Raw genomic sequence first — 16,092 nt, 5'->3', positions numbered from 1 at the left:
CCTAGAAACAGGAGGCATGGCATACCCCGGGGAATGGAAGCCACACATAGAAGTACCAGAGTTTGTCAGAAGTCAGAGGGAGTGGGGAAAATCTGAGCAAGATTCTCAATTGTGGTTTCCACAGGAAAGAATAGGCAAGGCAGTGTAAGCAGATTTAAATAATCTCAGCAGCACTAGAGTGTAGGGGCTATCCCTAGTTTTCTGGTATTTGGTGATTGGACCTGGGGGATTGTGGCCCAACACATGAGAGCTGAGAAAGAAGGCAGTTGGGAGTCTGGACTCTGGTTGGTTAGTTTGCATATAAAAGCCCCCAGAAGTCAAAGCATCAGGATACATAAAATAAAAAGACACTGTTAACAGAGCCCCTCTCCCTGATCTCCTGCCAGCACTACCCATTGGCTGGAGCTTCTTAGAAGCCAGAGAGTAAAGGAACCACTGAGGTAGCTCCTAGAGGCCCACCTCCCAGGATACAGTATCAGTGGAGAAGGCAGAGAGTAGGTCTGGAGGGCAGGTGGAAGCTCTATCTTGTCTTCCTTCTGGGAGGCAGGGACCATGACTTGTATCAGGTACATAGTAGGTCTTCAATCAAAATGCACTGTTTATTAAATCCTGAGTGCTTATGCATGCCAGGCACTGCTCTAGGCATGGAGATAGTGTAGCAAACAAGACACATGTGGTCCTTGCTCTCTAAAGCTTATATTGGTTGAGAGGGACAGACAAGTAAACTACAAACAGGATTTTGGAGCTAGTAGTAAGTGTCAAAAAGAACAGACAACAGAGTGATGAGGAATAAACAGAAAACAGAGTGATGAATGCCCCTTCAGGTAAGGGTGATAAACTCTTACCTCCTCTGTTTTGTAAACCAATATTTCCAAAGAGAAGCACATATGGAAAAAAAGAGACTTTATTCAGGTGAAACGTTTACAAACTGGGGAAATGCAGTGTCTGATGGATACCGAAAATGTACTCTACCAAGACAGAAGGGAGGCCACCTTTCATAGGGAAAGTTCCTGCCTACGTTCCCAATTGGTTCAATTTCATGTGAATGAGGTTTTCAAATTTGCACAGTTCTGATTGGTCCAAATCATGCAGTTTTGATCGGTCAGTATCATGTGTTCTAATTGGTCATTGTAGAGCAGTTCTGATTGGCCAGTATAGATGCAATGAGGATATAATTGTGCAGTTCTGATTGAATGGCTCAGGTATCAGTCTACTGGTCAAAAGAGGAAACCAGGGTTTCCTGCAATGGTTGACTCAGATAGTGTAAACAAGTGGGGGAAGTCAGGGGTTTGGTCTGAGGTTTTTCTTGGTACACAGAATACAGGAGGCGACCCTGTCGGCAAATGGCCTCTAGGCTTTTATTATTTATAAAATGTAAGTCCTCGGTTGACCATGGGGAGTCCATCTCAGCAGATAAAGTCTTTCTATGGGTTCACATCAAATGAATCTTCCCTCTTGATGGTCCACAATTTAAACCTTGCAGTGGCTCTTAGCTGCCTTCGACATTGGGCAAGGGTATCCATTGTGTGCTCCAGCCCTTGTCTGCAGCTTCATCTCCACTATTCGTCACACCTGGACCTGCACTCTCTGCAATGAACCATTTCTCCTCGCCTTTATTCCTTGGCCTTTGTTGCTTTGTCTCACAGATGCTCCTGTTTCCCTTCACCTTGCCCCCATTTCTTCTCCTGGCTAATCTGCCTCAACATTAAAGGTTCAAAACATCACAAAGAAATACTCTGTGATGTGATCCCTAAGCAGTCATGCCCCCTCATTAGATCTTGACACTTTTCACCAAACATTGTGTTCTTGTCCTTAATTCTCAGTGTCACTGTGGGAACCAGGGCTTGGTCAGCTTTGAACATCTTGGGCCTGGCGCTGGTGGCCCTTGTTGGATTTCAGTATCTGCGAGTGTACTCCTTCACTTGTAATTTGGAGGTAATAATACCTTCCTTATGGGTTGTTATGAAGAGTAAATGAGGTAATGCACACCAAGTGCCCAGCAGGGTATTCAACAACAGTGAATTTCAAACCCTCTTTATGACACATTTTTTTTAACTGAAAAAGGAACATTATTTTTAAGACTTTTTAAAAAGTCATATATTATTGAAATATATATAATGAAGCTTAAGTCTTCCTCTCATCTTAATTTCTTCAGTTCCCGCTTCCCAGGGCATCAACAGTAAGCCACTAAGCATTTAAGATTATATATGTTTATGTGTATGTGTGTGTAGATAGAGAGACAGATAGATTAATCCTCTTTTTTATACTATCAAAGCTATGAACACTATTCTGCATCTTCTTTTCTTCTCATAACAATATATCTTAGAGATCACTTCATATTAGCACCTTCTTTTTAATGGCTGCCTGACTTTCCATGGTATGGGAGACCATAATTTATCTAAGCGGCCTGTTAACAGTGGATAGTCTTTTGTTACAATAAACTGTGCTACAATATATCTCTTTGTACAGGTGTTATTCCCTGTCTGGTGAAAGCATGACACAATAGATTGTTGTTGAAGTGCTAGAAGGAAGTGCTCAGAGACTGCTGCACACACCAGTGAACTACAAGTAAGCAAGGTCCAGCCTTTGCCTCCTTCTGAGAGGTGTTCCTCTCTCCAGAGCTCTTCCTTATCCAAGGATAGGGTCGCAGAATGCTTAGTCCTTATGATGCAGGACAAGGCAAATTCCCCAAGTGTAGCAAGGAGCTCAAGCCCTGCACTGAGAGAGAAAAGAGTTGAGTGCAGGAAAGAATTCAAACACATACCAATGTTAGAATTGGAAGGAAAGTTTATAAGAGAAGAGAAAAAGCAAAAAAAGCAAAGACAAGAGAAAGCAAAAACAAAAGCAAAGACAAGAAAAAAGCCAAAACAAGAAAAAAGCCCCGATGGGGAATCCAGTTTAAAAATCATTCTTAGTTTCTGTGAACTACAGCTTAAAGACTGTTTACCCATTTTCCTTTGATATGGGCATATAGTGATAGGGCTGCTGGTATTTCCCAGCTTTTGATCCATAGGTTCCCCATGATTTTAGCCATAGAGAATGAATAATTTTATTTTGTGTGGGGCACCACTTAAAGACTGTTTTTACTTCACAATGTGGGGAAATGGTTTGTTAGCAATCCTTGCAGAAATTTTTCTTTGTTCTGTAGGTTTCCTCCTGGTCTGGCCGTAGGGCTGATCCATATATTACAGTCTCTGAATACAGCTTGATTTAACATTTAGTTCTCTTGCTTCCTCTTTACATTACTTGGATTACGAAAACACTGGGGAACCAGTGATATGACCTTTTCTTTGAATCCAGACATGTTCAGACACAGATTTTGACCCTCTACAGAGCTCAGATAACTTTTCATCTTGTGCCTGAAAAATATAAAGGAGGGGGATGGTGGGAAGAGTCCACCTGTATCGTCCTCAGACTAAATCTAAACCACCTCAAGACATTTCTTTACTTGCAGATGCCTGGATGAAGCTTTGCTTTGCTCACCTTTAATTGCCATTTTTAAGGGACTGAATAAAAGGCCCTAAGATGCCTTAAAGGCACCAAAGCAAGGAGGCAGAACGCAAATGCTCATCTCAGGAGACAAAGCTGAAAATCTGAAACAGTGTGAGAAGTGTGGAGACCTGAATGTCCTCTGAGGCCAGTTCCTTGGCCCACCTTCTTCCTTCCACATGGACCTAGGAGGGAGCTGGGATGGCATGTAGGCGTCAGGTTTGCACAAGCTCCACTTCCAAGCCCTGAGAAGAGGAAGAATTACATACTCAAGGGGAGAAGTTTGTCAGAGCATATCTGTCTTTGAATGTCTTGTCCTCTCAACGAGACTAGGAGACTCCTCTTGGAAAAGGTCATGCCATACCTAACCCTTTTTCTCAGTCACAAAGCAGGTGCTCAATAAATGTTTGTGAAATGAATTTAGCCTTGTCCTGGCTGTATTCTGTACAGTCCTCATTTGTGAGGTACACCATACAGAAGTATTGAGTACAATTTGATTCTTGGAGTTTTAAGTGAACTCAACATATTAAGCTACACAACAGGTGTTTTGTTATGATGGGGATAGAGAGAAAATCAAGAAAATAGGGAAAGTGATGAGTGCTATAAAGGAGGATCGCTCGGACAGATAGAGGAACATAGAAGAGGGGCCTAGAGGTTTAGAACTAAACTAGGATCTGTGAAAAGTTGATGTAAATGGAGCCATTTTAAAATAGAGCCGGAGCAGCCATTGCAGCGGAACTATTTGCATGTCTTGCTCCTTGAACCTTTGGAATGTTTGAACGAGCAAAATGAACTTTGGACTGGGCCAAAGCAACATTGTCTTACAAACAACTTGTTTATAAAACTAACAGGAAAATAGACATCCTGGTCACAAAGACTGTTGATATACTGAATATAAAAATCAGTAACCAGCCATGTATAACTTAAGAGTAACTTGTTAGCATCAATAGAAATTCCTTTCCTCTACTCCTGTGATCATTTCCCTTCTCTTTCTCATAAAAACCCCTTGTCTTCACCCTGTAATCAGGACGCGATTTATATTTCTGCCTGAGTTGCAATTCTGTAATCTCAAATAAATTTTTGTTGCCTCTTACTTTGGTTTTCTATTTTTAAGTTAACAGATCCAAGAAACTTCCTGGAGGAAGGGTCATCTAAGTTAAGTCCTGAAGAATAAGTGACAGTTGAAGAATGGGTTTGGGTAAGGTGGTCATAAGCATTCCAGGACATGGTAACAGTGCTCCACACCATGTGTGGGGCACTGAGAGTGGCAGGAAATGGCTTCAGTGAGTAGAACAGAAGGCTATAGAGAGGAGAGAGGAAAGATTGGACAGGTCATAAATGATCTGGATGCCATAAAGGCGTACTAACTTCATTCTAAGAACCATGGGTATCTAACAGGGTTTAAGCAGAGAGTGGCCTGCGTCCTCCCCCACCTCCAGCACCTTGCTGGATACTGGGAATACAATACAACAAAGACAGTCTTTACCTTAATGGGACACATTTTCTATTTGAAAGTAGGCAAGAAGAAAGTGGCAAAGGTGACTTCCAGGTTTTGTAATCAGGTGACAGAGTAGCTAGTGGTGACTTTTCATTGTTGGTGGTGAATAAAGGAGAAAGAGCAGGTTTTGAAATGTATTTTGCAAGTATGGTATTTTACCAAAGGAAACACATTCTAAGTTACTTTGAGAGAGCCTACTAAGGCAGCGAGTGCTAAATTTTTCTTAATATCCATTTTCCCTTTCTTCCATAATAGAACTCTTTATTTTCAGATGGGCACATGGCTATGCAAAAAACTACCAAACTACATTTCCTAGACTCCCTTAAAGCTAGATATGGCCATATGACTAAGTTCCAGCCAAAAGTATATAAGTGAAGGTAATATATAACTTCTGGGTCTGGTCCCAATGGCTAGAATATGGCAGTGGAACTGGAGCAGCCACCTGCAACACAAGATAAGGTCACATATTGAGGACAACAAAGCAATCAGATGGAAGAAGCCTGGGTCCCTGACATCTTCACAAAGAAAAATTGCCTTACCAGTTTGGACCTCCATGTCAAAGAAAAATAAACTTCCATTTTGATTAAGCCACTGTTAAATTTGAGTTTCTTTTATATTGGCTACACTCAGGAGCTTAACAATAGAATTTGACCCAAGCAAAATTGTGAAATAGGCAAATTGTGAGCTGGGAAGCTTCTTATATTTCTTTAATCCTTCCCCCTTCTCCATTTCTCTCTCCTCTTTTATTGGTACTCCGGTTGGTTGGATGTGGACCTCTACATTTTATCCTTTTCATTTCTTACCTTGCCTTTTATTATTTCCATTGATTTCTTCATCTTCTAAACTGTTGAATTTTTATCATAAGTATCATTATACCTTAAATTTGAAGACCCCCTTTAAAATATATATATATATATATATATATATATATATATATATATATATATATATATATATATATATATATATATATATATATATATAAGCTTTCCAGAACTAAAAGCCTGTCCCAAGGGAACAGGCTGACTCAGCAAGTGCCAAGCACAGTGGAGGAAGAGACCCAGCTACAAATCGCCACCACGGATGCTCATAACCCAGCTGCCACTTGCGGGAACACATGATCTCCATCATCCAGATGGGCAGGCCCGGCCCCAGCATGGTGACCCCCATGTTTGCAAAGCAGATGGACCCTGTGGCAATGAGGATGTAGGGGTCTTTCAGCAGGGTGGTTAGTGGTGTCCCCTTCTGGCTCTCTGGCTGCACCCGGGACGGCTGAAGCACAAAGAGCTTAATGGCTTCATCCAACTTCTTCAATGTGATCTGCTCCACAAGCATCCAGAATCTTCATATCATTTCCCAGCTCCCCAATGGTTGGCCAGCATCTTCATGTTCCCAACACCTCTTGCCCCATCTCTCTTCCCCACAACCCAACCAACCAAACTTACCTATTATGTGTCCCAATCTCCTGGGACAGGAATGACTCTTTAATCTGAAAATACAAAATGCCAGTAGTATAGCTAATTATTGCTTCATGTGTTACCTAAAATTAGGATGGGGAATCATACTGACATGGTTTGAATTTGAGTTCTGCTACTTACCAGGTAGATGAGCAAAGGACTTTGTGGTGTCAGCCTCCTCATTTGTAGAATGGCAATATTAACGCTGACTTTATAGAATTGTTATAAGAATGAAACAAGATAAAATATAGCATTTGGCATAGTTCCTGGAAGAGAGTGAGGGTCAAATTAATTGTGACTCTTCCAGAAATGTGTATTTTCATTCAGGTTCAAGCCACACAAGTGAGATGGTCATTGGTACTGTTTTTAGAGATCTCTGGGTGTAGGATTTCACAGCTTCCCTTTGTCTGCTTGCACTGCAGCTTGAAAATCTTTCCTTATGTCTGCCAAGCCCACTCTCACTGCCACTTAAGTCTTGTTATCCATGTATGAAGGACACATGGTCAGCTTCTTCCTTGAGATTCTGTGACCTGTTTCTCTCCAGGTTAAAACACTCTCAAGTTCCTTATTGTTACATCATAAAACCCATCATCTATTTCTGGAATAATTTAATAATTTTATTACTCTTTTTAGAGGTCAAAGTGAGGTTTTGATGGTATTCATCTAGGGACCAAGGAACACCCAATTTGTAATAGAAAGTTGAATAAACTAGGCTGTGTCTGCAACTCTAGGCCATTGATTTTCAAAATGTACTCCCTGGATCAGCAGCTTCAGCATCACCTGGGAATGTGTTAGAAACACAAATTCTTAGGTCCCACTCCAGACCTACTGAGTCAAACACTCTAGCTGGGGCCCAGCAGCCTGTGTTTTAACAAGCCCTTCTTGTGATTCTGTTGCTGGTTAAAGTTGGAGAACTAGCACTCTGTGCAAAATGACAGTGAAAAGAATTGAAACCTAAGTCATGAAGGGGAGTCCTCAGTTTCCTCTTAAGTCCAAATCCAAATCTTGGGCTTTCATCACCCTCTAGTTGACAGCAAAGGAGATACATGCCCCTGCATGGCCCCCATGGGAGAGAAGGGAAGAGAAATTGCTAGGCTCCCTCCTCAACTGGCCAAGACTTCAGCTCTTATACCACTGAGAATGGAAGATGGGCAAGTCTGCCCTGAATCAGTTTACTGCAGGAGAGCCACCAACTTCTAGCACACTTATCCCGCTGAACATGACCCAGTCAGTGTCCTAGAATCTGAACAACCAGATTTAGCAACTCCCAGGGAGCGAAGAAGGAAGGAGGTGAGGAAAGAAGGGAGCGATTGGAAGAGCTCCCCCTATGGGGAAAGAGAAGTAACAACTGCCCCACCCCAGGAACTACAGCTCTCCCTCTGAACTTACTATGGGAAATAAACTCCCTCTGTTGTTTTTAATTGTATTTATTTTTTGATGCAGTGAACTAAAGCACCATAAGTTATGGTAGTTTTATGATGTGTTTTTGGACTTATTAAGCAATAGATGTAAAATTTTCCCATATCAAAATCTTGGGCATATCTCCAAGAGCTTTCCATGGCAAAATGTCATCTGTTTTCAAATTGTTCTAGAGGTCAAAGGAAATTGGTATGGAAGACAGTTTGCAGGCACCGACAAGGAACCTAAATCAATCACACTGGTCAGGGCTGGCCACTTACCCAGGCTTTCACCAGATGGTGTTGGCCAGTGTGTGTCTGTGAGTAGTCAGGCAGGCAGCTTTTAATAAAACACACTAGTAAGAACACTGTATTTAAAAAAAAATTTTTTTTTACAGTATGAAGCTAGAAGTTCTACTTTTGCTCAGCTCTCTGTGTTTTTACAAATCAATAATATTCAAAGTTTGAGGTATTTAATTTTTAGTTGGTAACTTAACTCTCTGTGCCATAGATTTTAGAAAATAATAATAATAACAATAAGAAGAAGAAGAAGAAGAAGAAGAAGAAGAAGAAGAAGAAGAAGAAGAAGAAGAAGAAGAAGCAGCAGCAGCAAATGAGAAAAGTCAAAGATGTCATATTTAGAAGTTCATGAATTTTATTATTGTACTGCCTTGGGTGGGAGGCAAAATTATGCCTTGTAAAATTCAGTTCACATTAATCACAGGCCATCTGTGGCAAGTCACTGATTTCCATAGTGCTGGGGGGCAGGGGGAGTGCAGGGTAATTATTTCTACTATTTTCTCACATAACATCCTCTCAAACTCTGGAGCAGCCTCAGTATTCCAAAAAAGATAAATTATGAGGGATCTTTGCATAAATCTCTCTTCTGAATGGTACCTCCTGCCTGATATTATATCTATTCATTTGTGATAATTCTGCGAAGAGGGCTGAGACAGAGAGAACATTGTAGGAGTTTGTATTCAATATCCAGTTTCTGTTTTTGAAAATGATTCAAAAGCACCAATCCCCAAATCTGCCTTCCACTGAAGTGAATCAATCTTTTACTGTGACTGAGCAGCCTGGCAGGTTAGGCTGGCCCTGGGGCAAAGGCCAGGGGGCAGGAGATGGCAGCAAACATAGGCCCTGTGTGTGCAGTTGGGCAGCTGGGTGTGCAGAACTTTGTGTCAGGCTGTGTAGGAAATGCCCAAATAAAGTAGTGCCATCCCTGCAGTTGGGAACTTGCACGAGGTCTACAAGTTGAGATAACCTCATGAAACCCCAGCCAGGGATGCACCACAAAGCAGTTGGAGACTGGGTCTAAGTGGGTGGTGCTCACACATTTCCGGACGGGAGTTCTTCCCCTAACAAGGACAGGAGGCCTGACCAGTGTGGGCACGTGCTCTGAGTGTCCTCTCTCTTGATTTTCTTTTGTATTCCCTAGGTATTTGGGCTGATGATATCCTCTCTAGCCATAACCAGGACCCATGTGAGGATCACATTAAACAGTCCTGAGAAGTCACCAAGTCCAGACTTAGCATTTTACAGATGAAGAAACAAGCCCAGAGAGGTGGGGAACCTGCTAACAGAGTGAATCCAGCTCACTGTTAGCTCAAAAGGAGCTTTTATTTTAGATTCCTCCCCCACCTCCATTCCTCCCACTGTGGGCGTCCAGAAGGTGATCTTGTCAAATTATTTTTCCTCTGAAAAAGAAGTTGCCCTTACTAAGGCACTCAACTAGCAGCAGGACAAAAATTCTAAGATCCCACTCATGGCCTGATGGTAATTCACACTTTTTTCAAGCCTTTCAGTAAAGCTAAGAGAAACCAAAAAGCCAAGGGGAATATTCCGCGGTCACTCTAAATAGTTTCCAGGAACAAGGAATGATCTCTAAGCAACAGAGTGGGCGTTCAGCCTGGTGGCTGAGTCCCACCTTCTTCTACAACCTGGGGACACTGAGGTCAGCCAAGCTCTGTCTTCAAGAGCTGACCCAGATAGGAACTCACTCTTAGTTTCCAATAAATGGTGTGCAGCCTGCAAACTGCTCTCAAAGGTGAACAGTTGACTAAAAACTAGAGGAACTCACCACAGCCTTTACTAAAGTTTCTGCAAACTGGTATTTTGATTTCAGAAATAGTGTTAATAGTGGTAGTGCAATACGACATTACACATAAGAAAGAACCCACTGTGTAATATTTGTTGAGGAAACAAATCATTTCTGGAATTTATTGTTGCTAAAACGTTAATTAGATATTTGTTGTTTGTTTTTGCTAAAAACTAAAAAACATAATAAAAACTAAAAATTACCTACAATCCCAACACCCAGACATAACCTCTGTTAACTACTGGTGTTTTATTGCTGAGGTAATACAATTTGACTTTTGCTTTATTTATTTATCAGTATACTATAAGAATTTTCAAGGTCATCAAAAATGCATCATGAACTACATTTTAATATCTACATAATATCCTATAACCTATATAGCATTTTTTTTTTTTTTGCAGCTGTGTGCTTGGTTTTTCTAAAACTTTGCTATTATAAATAGCACTGGCATAATCTATTAAAGATGAAGTGTCAGGATATTGACAGCTTACTTTCAAATATGTCAAAATGTTATCAATAGTTGAATCTAGGTGGTCAGTATATAGTAGTACACAATTTTTCTTTAAAATTTTCTGTTTGAAATTTTTCATAATAAAACATTGGAAATAATAGTGCAGTGATGAACCCTTCTGTATATATATATTTGGTCCATTCTCTGATTTAACCATTTAATTTTATGTTCATGATGAATTCCTAAAATAGAGCCATTGCATCAAAAGATATGAATATCTTTTAGCACCTTAATACACATTTCCAATTTGTCCTCTTGGATGATTACACCATCAATGTGCGAAACAGTTCATCTCATTTCATCCACGCCATCATTGAATGATATGAATTTTTGTTAATATTTGCTATTTTGATAAGAAAAATAGTTTATCATTGGATTTCTTTGGTTACAAGTAAGTTCAAACACTTTCTTCTTATTTTCATTAGCTCTTCGTATTTCTTTCTTGAATTGTAACCTTGAACCATTTTCCCCCTGAAACCTTAGGGTTCACTTGTGTCCTTAAGTGATTATGTTTAATGTTCATTTTTTTCTGAGTAAATATAAACATAATTTAATATTTAATTGTAATATGAACTAGTAGTCCCGCCCCTCTTCTCCCCATCACCAGAGATGATTTCTTGAAAGAAGTTTCTCTAAATAGCTGTTTCTTCTAGTATTTTGTCTAAGTAGTATGGTTTTTTTGGCCCTTTTCAAATTGATTAAGATATAACTTACATACAATAAAATGCACATGTTTTAACTATACAGTTCAATGAGTTTTTTTAAATTGGGTAAAACACGTAACATGAAATTTACCCTCTTAAGCATTTTTAAATGTACAGTTTGGTGATGATAACTGTATTTACATTGTTGTACAACAGATCTCTAGAACTTTTGAAATGCTATACCCATTGAACGGCAACTCTCCATTTCTTTCTCTATCCCCCTGCTCCTGACAACCACAATTTTGATTTATGTTTCCCAATCTCTCTCTCTCTGTTTCTCTGTCTCTCTCTGTCTCTGTTTCTGTCTCTCTCTGCTGTCAGAGCCTTACTTTCCTTCCTCGTAACCCCATGTTGTTTGCAGCTTAATGCATGGTTCAAGTCTCAGGACCCTCCAGGATTTGCATTTGACTTTACTTCCTCTTCATGATGCTTCCCAGGTCTTAGACTCAAACATTTTCAGAATTCTCAGGCGCTTCTCTTTCTCTTTTTTCCACCCCCCGCCCCACCCCATCCCCTTTGGCAACCATTAGCTTGTTCTCTATATCTATGGGTCTGTTTCTATTTTGTTTTGTTTATTCATTTGTCTCGTTTTTTAGATTCCACAGATAAGTGAAATAATGCAATCTTTGTCTTTCTCTGATTTATTTCACTTAGCATAATGTCCATCTATGTTGTCACAAATGGCAAGATTTCATTCTTTTTTATTGCTGAGAATTATTTCATTGTTTATATCTACCATATCTTCTTTATCTATTCATCTAGGTTGCTTCGATATCTTGACTATTGTTAGTATTGCTGTAATGAACACAGAGGTGCATATATCTTTTGGAACTAGTGTTTTTATTTTCTTCAGATAAATACCCAGAAGTGGCTGGGTATTTGGCTGGGTCATGTGGCAGCTCTATTTATAATTTATTGATGAATCTTTATAATGTTTCTGTAGGGGGTGCACCAATTTACAATCCCACCAACAGTATATGAGTGTTCCTTTTCTTGCCAACATTCTTGCCAACATTATTATTTGTTGATTTATCGATGATAGCCATTCTGACAGGTATGAGGTGATGGTAGTTCATTGTGATTTTGATTTGCATTTCTCTGATGATTAGTGATTTTGAACAATTTTTCATCTATTGGCTATCTGTATATCCTTTTTGGAGAAATGTCTATTTAGGTCCTCTGCCCATTTTTTTTAATTGACTTGTTTGTTTTTTTTCATTGTTGAGTTGTATGACTCTCGTGTATTTTGGGGTATTAACTCCTTAACAGATGTATTATTTGCAGATATCATCTCCCATTCTGTAGATTGTCTTTTCATTTTGTTGATGTTTTCCTTTGCTGTGTAAAAACTTTTTAGTTTGATGTAGTTCCATTTGTTTAATTCTTCTTTTGTCTCCCTTGCCTGAGGAGATATATCAGAAAAATTACTACTAAGAACAATGTCATAGAGTTTACTACCTATATTTTTTTCTAGGAATTTTATGATTTCAGGTCTTACAGTTAAATATTTAATTGATTTTGAATTTATTTTTGTATATGGTGTAAGAAAGTGATCCAACTTTATTTTATTGCATACATCTGTCTAGTTTTCCAAACACCACTTCTTGAACAGAATTTTCCCCCATTGTATATTTTTGCTTCCTTTGTTATAGTTAATTGATTAAATAAGCAAGGATTTATTTCTGGTCTCTCTGTTCTATTCCATTGCTCTACATATCTTTTTATGCCAGTACCACACTACTTTGATTATTGTAGCTTTGTAGTATAGTTTGAAATCAAGGAGAATGATACCACCCACTTCACTCTTTCTTAAGGTTTCTTTGTCTATCTGGGGTCTTTCATGGTTTCATATAAATTTTAGGATTAGTTGTTTTAGCTCTGAGAAGAATGCCATTGGTATTTTAATGGGGATTGCATTATATATGTATGTTGCTTTAGTAAAAACATTTTAGGAACAGCAATCCTTCCAACCCATGACAATGGTATAGTCTTCCATTTATTTCTATCCTCTTCCATTTCTATCTTCAATGTCTTATGGATTTCAGAGTATAGGTCTTTCACCTCCTTGGTTAAATTTATTCTTAGGTATTTTATGCTTTTGTTGCAATTGTAAATGGGATTTTTTTTCTTAATTTCTTCTTCTGACCATTTGTTATTAGTGTATATAAATGCACCAGATTTCTGTATATTGATTTTGTATCCTGCAAATTTACTGAATTCATTTATAAGTTCTAATAGCTTTTTTTTTGGTGGAATCTTTAAGGTATTTATTTATAGTATTGTGTCATCTGCAAATAGTGACAGTTTTACTTCCTTGTTTCCATGGACATAGAACTTTCAGCAAAACCAAGGCTATATTGGCCTGACAGCCCCTGTCTTCCTGAGACCACACCCCACCTAACCCACAAATTGCCCATGGCGACTAGTTGCCAGGCAATCCCTCCCCCACACTCCACTTTCTGGGGTTGTTTTTCCTGTGCAGGCAACATACCTTGGCCAGCGCAGTGTGCAAAATTTGGGGGAAAATAGTGGTGGGGCTGATCACTATGCCAGCACGAGACACAATATCACTGGGCAGATTGCGGGGCTCTGTGGGCCTGTTCCAGATAACCATGGGTCTTTCAGTGATTTGTGACTTTTGTGGGAGCTCACAGGCTCACAACTGGCAGTGAATCTGGTGCTATATAGGCCTAACAGCCCTGAGTCTCACTGAGTGGCACCCCACCCAACCCACAAATCACTGGTGGCAAGTTTCCAGGCAACCCAGTCCCATCCTGTGCTTTCCTTGGGACACAAATTCAACAGTAAACAACAGCACTCAGTTCATGTGGACCAAACAAAGACTGTGTATTCTGGGAGAGACTTTTGGTAGTGGGCCACAAACCTCTGCCCCCAAGCTTCAGTAATTTTTGAACAGCTCTCAGTGTTTGCAGGCCTGAGGCAGGCAGTGGCTGGCCTTTCTACAATCTGAGACTTTTAAAGAAATCCACAGAGATAGTGCTGGCATGTAAACTGACACTGCAGTGGCTAGGGAAAGTCTGCTTAATATACCCAGGTGACTTCCTGGGTGCCTGCACTACCCAACACACGTATCACCCAAAGGTTCTTCCAGTTGCAGAGTCTTTTGGTAACTGACAGCAGCCTGTCTCAGGCCTTGAGGAGCACTGGTTCTTATGCTAAACTTCCCCAGGTCTGGTACTGAGAATAACTGGATCGTGGCTTACAGTATTGCCTCTTCTGCTTACCTATAGATCCAGCGCAGGCATCAACCTGTGATCAGTGGACCCCTTTGTGGATCACTTTGTATATCTCACCAGGTAGTCCTAAAAATCAAAGGTAGCAAGCAGCTGACCTTGGCCTACTGGCGAGCCCCACCCAAGGGGTTAAAAGACCAATACACCCAGGGTCTTGCACTAGACCGCAACAGAGCAACACCTGACTAGCCCCATAAGCAGTTCACCCAAAGGGCGGTCTCAACAAGTATATAAGCCTGCTAAGGTAAATCCCACTCAATGGGGGCAGCCCCTACACAGCAACACATATTTTGTGGGTGTAGCCAGTTCCCACAGTTAGTCAACAAGAGCATTAATTCCATCCATTGATGTACTAACAGCAACAACAGAACACACACAACCCACTCAAAGATCACTTCCAGAGCCCGCAGCACAGGTGAATAAGGAGAGAGTGCCACTGGGCCACACAAGACACCTACCACATAAGGCCATCTGGCCAAGGCTGAGAAATGAAACAAATCTTCTTAACACAGAGAAACAAACACAGAGAGACAAATAAAATGAGAAAACAAAGAAATGTGCCACAAATGAAACAACAGGAGAAAACTCCAGAAAATAATCTAGATGAAATAGAGGTAAGCAAGCTACCAGAGAGTTCAAAATAAGAGTTTTAAGGATGCTCAATGAACTTAGGGAGAGAATGGATGATCTCAATGAGAACCTCAAAAGAAAGATAGTACACATAGAAAAGTACATAGAAACCATAAAAAACAAATCACAAATGAAGAATACAATAACTGAAATGAAGACTACGCTAGAAGGATTCAACAGTAGACTGGATGAAGCAGAAGATCGAAAAAGTGAGTTGGAAGACAATCGAAACAACAAAAAGAAAATTAAAAAGTAGGATAATTTAAGAGACCTCTGAGATATTAAGTGTAACAATATCCTCATTATAGGAGTACCAGAAGGAGAAAAGAGAAAGAAAGGGATTGAGAATCTATTTGAAGAAATAATGACAGAAAACTTCCTTAACTTGGCAAAAGAATTAGACATACAAGTCAAGGAAGCACAAAGAGTCCCAAACAAGAGGAATTCAAACAGACTCACACCAAGAACATCATAATTAAAATGCCAAAGGTCAAAGACAAAGAGAGAATCTTAAAACCAGCAAGAGAAAGGCAGCTAGTTACTTACAAAGGTACCCACATAAGAATGTCTGCTGATTTTTCAACAGAAAATTTGCAGGCCAGAATGGACTGGCAAGAAATATTCAAAGATATGAAAAACAAGAATCTACAATCATGAATACTCTACCCAGCAAGGCTTTTATTTAAAATGGTGAAATAAAGAGCTTCTCAACAGGGAAAAGCTTAAGGAATTCATCACCAACAAGCCAGTATTACAAGGAATGTTAAAGGGACTTCTGTAAAAAGGGAATGGGGTAAAAAAGAAAACAGAAATAACAATACAAATAATGAAACAGCAGTAACAATGTACCTATCAGTAATCAATTTAAATGTAAACGGATTAAATGCTCCAATCAAAAGACACAGGGTAACCGAATGGCTAAGAAAACAAGACCCATGCATATGCTGTCTACAAGAGACACACTTCCGATCAAATGATACTCACAGACTGAAAGTAAAGGGAAGGAAAAAGATATTTTATGCAAATGAAAATTTTAAAAAAGCCGGGGTAG

This window comes from Pteropus vampyrus, unplaced genomic scaffold, assembly GCF_000151845.1.
Source record: "Pteropus vampyrus isolate Shadow unplaced genomic scaffold, Pvam_2.0 Scaffold572, whole genome shotgun sequence".
NCBI classification, from domain to species: Eukaryota; Metazoa; Chordata; class Mammalia; order Chiroptera; family Pteropodidae; genus Pteropus; species Pteropus vampyrus.
Note: the sequence above shows the minus strand (reverse complement) of the source record.